The following is a 7,722-nucleotide window of genomic DNA, read 5'->3' on the forward strand; positions in this document are numbered from 1 at the left end:
GCGAGTTAGGGGTCAACTCGACGAGTTGATCTGGAATTTATCGAGACTTCTGAGCATACGAGGGGACTCGGCGATTCGCGAGAGTGCACTCGACAAGTTGGGTGAAACATGGACTGTTGACTCGATTTTGACTTCTGTTGACTTTGGAGTTTTGGTCAACATGAGTAATAGAGACCGTGGAGGGGTAAAATGGTCTTTTATTTGCTCAAAGAGTTAGGGAGAGAAAGATTAGCCTTCGGTTATTTGAGTCGTGAAAAGACTATTAATTAGAGATATTAATCCTTTGTGTTAGGCGGAGGCTAGTTCGAGATCCCAACGTGAGGTTACTTGCTCACCTGCTTCCGAAGTGAGTCTTCTCACTATAATTTACATAGAGTGGTATCTATGTGTGACCAGATGTTCTTATGTGCTTACTTGAGTATTGTGATATTACTGCATATTGTCTATGTGATTTATGTTATACGTTATTCAGAATTTACAGAGTTAGGATCGGAGGGTCCACAAAGATAGGACCGGAGGGTCCATAGAGTTAGGGTCGGAGGGTCCATCAGAGTTGTGGGATTAGAGGGTCCCACTGAGACACATTGACCGGAGGGTCTTACACAGTTATAGCCTCGAGTGGCTAATTTGTTGTATATGGTATTTTGAGGCAACTTACTAAGCTTCATGCTTACCGTGTTGTGTGTTATGTGTTTCAGGTTCTTATCAGGATCGTGGAAAGGTACCGACTTGATTGTACACACCAGTGAAGGAGTTATGTTTTTGGCGGATCCTGGATTTTTAATCAAACAATTATGGAGTTGCGAGTTGTAAATTAAATAAATGAGATTTTTGTAAAAAAGTGATGTGAGAATTATATGATTTTAAATGAAAATTTTATTTGAAAAATTTACGTCGTTACAAGTTGGTAACAGAGCCTTGGTTTGAGGGATTTGGATGCACCTTCGGGTGTGTTTGAACTCAAACTGAGAATTTGAGAAAGATTTTCAAAAGAGAATTTTTTTTTTCTAAAAATAAGAAAGAGTTTAAGAGAAAACAAGTTGGAGTAGTGTGTACAATCAGTCAGAGCCCGAACGGTGATTTCCCAAAATACCCTTACTTTTGTGTTATGAGATATTTATGAGATATTATGCATGCTAGAGATAGGCTAGGTATTACATATTTTTGGACTAGAGTTGCCTGATTTGTGATGCCTTAGCCTAGGATTTGCTGCTATCTGTGATGTGCTTTTGAGTATGTGCTGAGTAGAGATGTTAGATACCTCGAGAGGTAGGATTGCCTGATTCGGCAATGTCTTTTGAGTTGGGAATAGAGAAAGAGGAAGTATATGCCATAGTGGCTTTATGTGTTAGTGGGGGTCATTCGATGCCCGAATGTTGCTTGCTTCGTGCATTGTGGAACTCTTGATGATGGGAGACAACTACCAAGTGAATATGACGATATTCAGGAGGTAGATGGTTGGCATCATGAGGAGTTCTTCAGTAGCTGATAGCAGAGAAGTGTGAGAACCTAGGAAGAGCCTAGGGAGTGAACTTAGTTAGATGAGTATGCTGAGGGAGGAGAGTATTCGCTGGAGGGGGAACTTGCATAACGGGATTGGTGATCGAGAAGGTTGAATAGCTAGTTAGGAAATTTGGGACGATCCGTGTGGAGACTATGGGTAAATGTGGCAAGTAGTATGGGCCTGTACTACTGAAAGCATAGGACCCATACTCGAGACAGGGAGAATTCCATAAGTTCTAAGTAGCGGATTGAGAAGAGAGAACATGGTTCGAGTACCATGATTCGTAGCAGATTAAGAGGAGATAACATGGTTCGGGTACTATGATTCATAGCAGATTGAGAGGTGGTCACATGGTTCGAGTACCATGACTCGTGGTGGTTTGTGCTTCTGGTTTTACCAGTTATTCCGTTGTGGTTGGTTAGACTAAGATCAGATGTGAAAGAGTATGGGGCCAGAGGGCCATGTTGAACGAGTTTCAATGGAGCATACCTTGAGAGGGAAATTGAGTTAGTTTCCAAGGGATTTTTGGTGATATGCCAGTTGGAGTAACAAGACTCAGGGATGAGTAGAAGATGGTGATTTATGGAGGATTACGGTCTGAATTGAGCAATCGGCCGACAGAGGAGATGTCACTTTCTGTGACCAGAGTTGTGTTATTTTCGTTTCCCATGAGAAGCAAAAGAGATATTGTGACTTTCGGTTTCTGAGCTTGGGGGTAAACTCTTTGGGGTAGCATTGGTTGTGATCTTTCACCAGTTTATATGGGCAGTATGTCTACCACAAGGTAGTATTATAGTAAGAGAGGATCATCAGTGGTGACTGAGATTATCAAGGACAAAGATATATCCTATTTGACTATAGTAGGGCATGGATTAACAACAGTGTCAGGTAATCAAGAGGAGCATTTTTGGGGCGGTGGCTTTCATTTTCTAAGCTATGTATCGGCTATGAGAGTGAGGTCTCTTGCTTTTATGATTATTCCCGAGTTGGGAGGCTGATCGAGGAGTCAGTGACAAAGTGCATGATAGCGCATTATTTCTGGACCTAGAATCAGGACTAACTCATAACAGTGAGGTACCCGGCGGTGTGTCGGTCTGAGGCTTCAAGATGACTCGAGGCAGTCATGTTGGGAGGACTCAAATTTTTGGTCAGAGACACGATATTTGAAGATTTATTGGTTCCATTGGGAAGGTCCTTGAGTGATTTTGTAGTACGTTTCAAGAGTTAAGTGTGACATACCTGGTGAAACAGTCTATGGAATAGATTGTTGGCATGCCAATCGATGATGGTTCGAACCCTAAGTGGGGGAGAATTGGGTATTCTATTAAAGGGATCAGTGATTCATTCAAGTGCGGTTAGAGAAATGCTTATGGAGATCTATGGTGCGGACATATGAGGCCAGAGCTATTGGTGGTCAAGGCAAGGGCAGAGCGTGATAATGCATGATATATGTGCTAAGGAAAGGATGAGCTTCTCCATGGTAGGTGGCCATCAGTCAAAGACCGTGTGGTGGATCGTAAGGATCGTTTCGATGGTTGAGAATTTCTATTCCAATGTGTGGGTTGTTATATGCACTTTCGGAAGGGTAGAAGTTGATTCGACAACTAGTTTCCGGTTCGGTATGGGTATTCTTGCATGGGATTTTGAGCAATAGAGGAGGGAGTTTCGGATGTTTGTCAACGTGTTCTGGGTCGTTGACGATTCTTCCTTGTTTCAAATGAGAGTTGGAATATTCCGAAGTTATGTGTTCTGTGAAATGAAGATTAGGTATGAGATTTTGAAGGAATGCATTGTTGTACCTGTGTATAATGACATAAGTAGGAGATCAGTGGTTGAGGCAGGACATCGTAAGGTTCTGTAATGGTGTACCGAGGTATCCTAGTATGATGTTCTAACTTTTGGATTATTAAGAGACCTGAGTTATGAGATGGCTAGTGGTGTATCAGGTGTCTACGATTCTAGTGGGAGGCCTTTCAGCTAATTGACATCAAGCGGGATTATCTAAGAATGTGAATTGCAGCTAGAAAAAGTGTTTTTTTTAGACGGTGATCGTCAGAAATGGTGATGCTTAGCGTGGGTGGGTGTGTTTACCTATCTATGTTGGGCCGCGAAGCGTGGGTTAGTGAACGCAATGAATTAATGACCTGAGGATGAGACTGTGGGGTGATAAGAGAGGGTGTTGTGATATTGCAGGGAGTCATAGTACTCACTAGTCAGGAGAGGGTGTTGTGGTACTACAGGGAGTCGTAGTACTTAGTAGTCAGCGAGAGGGTGTTGTGATACTGCAGGGAGCTGTAGTACTCACTAGTCAGCGAGAGGGTGTTGTGATACTGCGGGGAGTCATATTACTCATTAGCCAGTGAGAGAGTGTCATGGTACTGTGGGGATCCGTGTTATTCGTTAGTCAGAGCATGACGCAAGAGTGTTCTTAGGCTTGAGTAGCCTTATTGGATTGAGTCTTTGGGAACCCGGTGGCCAGACCAGGAGAGAGACAGAGGTCTCCATAATGGTCGGGAATCACTATATTCTGAGTAAGGCCATGGACACCGCAATTGGAAGGAATCAAAGAAGTGATGTACGCGTGGGGTGCGGGTCTTGGGTCGCGAGTTGAGTGTTTCATTGGGACGAGGGGTTCCAATTATGTGTCAGACCAGACTCTCGAGTTGGGTTTGATTCTAGTGGTGTATTGAGTAGGTGGAATGAGATTCTGAATTCAGAGATGGATTTCATTTGGAGGGGGTATTGTTTTTCATCTGGCGTCTTAGACCTGACTAGGTCAGTTCGTTGGTTTAGGAAAACCACAAAACACATGGAACTAATGGGTAGGTGACGACAGAGGTCGAGGGTGAGACGATTTCAGTTGGGATTATAGTAATCGCTTGGGGTAAAGCGAGCTTCGTGACTTGTATATCATAGTGGGTCGAGATAGCTATTGTGAGAAGGAAGTCAGTGAGATGTTTTGGAACATGTTGGGTAACCTTTGGAGGTTCAATTGCTAGCTCAGGAGATGACCTAGTGCTCAGTGTTGAAAGGGGATATCCGAGGAGTGAGTTGGGGTTTATGTTTGATAGATGTCGGAGGATACTGCTGAGCAAGCATGATCTTTTCTTATGTCTGAGGGCAGGATGTTGAGAGTTCATCATTCAGATGGGTTTTGTTTACAGTTCAGTGGATGGGTCCCTGGTGTGATGTGCTCCGTTCATTTCTTTGAGTATGACTTGGATTGTTTAATATATCTTGTTTAAGTGATCGACAACTGATTTTTGGGTATTGTCTTGGTTTATCTATCATAACAAGAGAATCGGAGGGGCAGTGAGTTATCGGGGTCTGTTATTCAAGGAGCAATTATAATGGTGATATCTTTAGAGGACGGTCTGGCAGTGAGACATGCCACTAAAGTTTCCAGAGTTTGGAGAGTCAGAAGGGGTGTCGTAGCAGCAGAAAGGTCCTTCTTATTTCGGGTTTGGAAGTTCCTATTTGGATTCAGGTTTCCATGATGAAAGGTATCTGAGTGGTATGAGATCCTTTTAATGGTGCTTTTCGGGTTAGAGTCAGAAGAGACCTGGAGAAAGAAGATACAACCCTAAACCCAATCCCGAAGGAGATTTGAGGCAAATTTTCATCATTCTTACTTCAATCTATTGTTTTTCATCATGTTAAGACTTTTAGGTTTCATTTTTGTGTTGTTAATTACCTCAATCATGAGCTAAAACCTTTTAACTTCTGTTTGGGGAGACAATATTGAGACTATGGTTTGATTTATGGTAGGATTGATTTAATATTGGTGATTTTGTTGATTCTAGCTTGTTAAAGAACCTTATGTGTGAATGATAACTATTTTTCTGTTAATAGGAAGATAATTAAGCTGCATGAACATCTCTTAATTGTTTACCTCATATAATTTATGTGAACACTTTATTATATGACTAGGATTAGCGAATGTGAAAGTAGAATTAATAAGAAATTTTGGTAAATTCATGTGTGAGCTTGTGTGATGAACCGTCAACAAGAGGTTAACTAAAGGACCAAATTAGTTAACCATTGCAAGTCTAAATTAACGCGAATAAATAACCTAGTGAATTGAATTCAATTAGACAACTGGCCACAGTTTGAGTTAGTTTGTTCTCTAAGGATTAGTGCAGCGAACGTGAATCTAATCACATGAATCGGTATACAATAGAAGAATTAATCCATTGCACTATTACCATAATATCAACCATATGATCAATTGAGTTGAACTAAACAGAAGTTCCCTTCATTATTGAATTTAGTTGAATCTATGCTTATCTAGTTTTTAGTTAATTAGTCGAAGTATTAGTTGGTAAGTTTCTAGTCTTGTAAAACTAGAGAAAACCCCTTTTATTACTTAATTTTAGATAAAATTAGTTTTTAGTTTTAATTCTCCGTTCCCTGTGTTCGATACCCTACTTATTTAGCTTTACGACAATTGATAGGTCCACTGCCTTTGTGTGTTTATTTTATAATTAAAGTAGGATTAAAACTAGTTGAGTCACATACACATCAAGTTTTTGGCGCCGTTGTCGGGGAATGGTTCTAAATTAACACTAATTTCTAGTTTTATCGATCCTTTGTGTGGGATTTATCTTGCACAAAGTTAATTCTTAGGTAAATTAAGTAATTAGGATAGGTTTTGATAAATTTTTGTTTTAATTAGGAATTTTTTTGTTCTTGCCTTGAACTCGCCGAGTGCATACGAGTCAACTCGGCAAGTCCATCGTTGTTCACTGTTTTAGTTTTTATTTTATTTTTGTTATTTTTATGCATTTTTTTTCTTATTTGCAGTTGTTTCATGACCCGAGGATCTGATACACCTTTGGTCCCTCCACTCGAAGACCCGGAGTCCGCCCTAAGGTAGGACAAAGGAAAATCCGTTGGAGAATCCATTTCATCAAAGAACTCGCCATTGAAGAATCTAAAGTCCGTTTTCAGTAAGAAAAACAGCAGCAAATCAGGAGCATCCAACACCTCTTTAGCCATCGACGACCCAATCAAAGAAGACACCGAGTACGAAAACGAAGGAGAAGAAGACCCCACTTTCGGGCACGAATCCGACTTCGACGACGAATTAGCTATTCCCATGGAAAACATCGATGAAGTCCCCATGGGGGAATGGAAGAAGAAGAAGATGTGTGACAATACCGGCCCAAGACTTGTGCAACCCGCAATTCCTGCTACTGCTACTTTCGAACTAAAGGGCCACATACTCGCTCAACTAAAGGAGATTCCCTTCTACGGAAAAGATCATGAAGATGCCTATAAACACTTAGATGAAGTCAATGATGTAGCTGATTACTTCAATGTTCCAAATGTGCCTCGCGAGACCCAGCTACTTCGTATGCTTCCAGTCACATTCAAGGGTGCTGCAAAAGATTGTCTCAAGTCACTCCCTCCCGGGTCCATCACCCACATGGGTTAAGATGAAAGAAGAATTCATTGACCATTTTTGCCCACCTTCTAAAATAGCCAAATTGAAGAAGGCTATTGCCAACTTTGAACAACAAACCGGAGAGTCCCTTTATGAGGCGTGGGAGAGGTACAAAAGTTTACTAAGAAATTTCCCACACCATGACCTTAATAGCCAAAAAGAAGTCTCCATATTCTATGATGGAGTCAATGTCACAACAAGGTAATTACTTAAGTCGCAAGGCCCGCTCACAATGAAGGCACCCCCGGTGATCAAATAATTAATTGAAGAGTTCTCTAAACATTCTAAGGAATACCACAACCCACGAAATGAAGTAAGTAGGGGGTCGTGAACACGGTTAACGATAGCATGGAGTCAATGATGGCTAAACTAGAGAGTTTAGATAGGAGAATGATGAAAATGGATCAAACAATCCATGCTATCCGGGTAGGATGTGAAAATTGTAGGGGACCTCACCTAACTAAAGATTGTGACTTGGATGAGAATGGATACAAAAAGGTATAAGTACTCTATTCAAGTGGCGACAGGTACGATGAAAATTGGCGGAAACCCAAGAAGGAATGGCTCTCGTACGAAGAGTACAAAAAGGCAAAAGAAGAGAAATACAAACAAAAAAGAGGGGTTTCTATCAAAAGGAAGAACCAGTTGTGGAAAAAAGAGCCGATTTAGAAGAGATATTCACGAGATTTAGAGTCGCATCCGAGAAAAGACACAATGATCATGATGCTATAATACAAGAGACCACAACAATACTTAGGAATCAGCAAGCATC

At 41.2% G+C, this 7,722-nt stretch overlaps 1 non-coding gene across 1 annotated transcript; it reads right to left on the reverse strand.

The window, feature by feature from the left end:
• Positions 1-6,990: 6,990 nt before the first annotated feature.
• LOC145019111 (small nucleolar RNA R71) lies at positions 6,991-7,097 on the reverse strand. The gene has a single exon (XR_013667430.1). It is a non-coding gene; the product is annotated as a small nucleolar RNA R71 (small nucleolar RNA).
• Between the last annotated feature and the right edge of the window lie 625 nt (positions 7,098-7,722).

Source organism: Lactuca saligna, chromosome 9, assembly GCF_052625555.1.
Source record: "Lactuca saligna cultivar CGN05327 chromosome 9, ASM5262555v1, whole genome shotgun sequence".
NCBI lineage: Eukaryota > Viridiplantae > Streptophyta > Magnoliopsida > Asterales > Asteraceae > Lactuca > Lactuca saligna.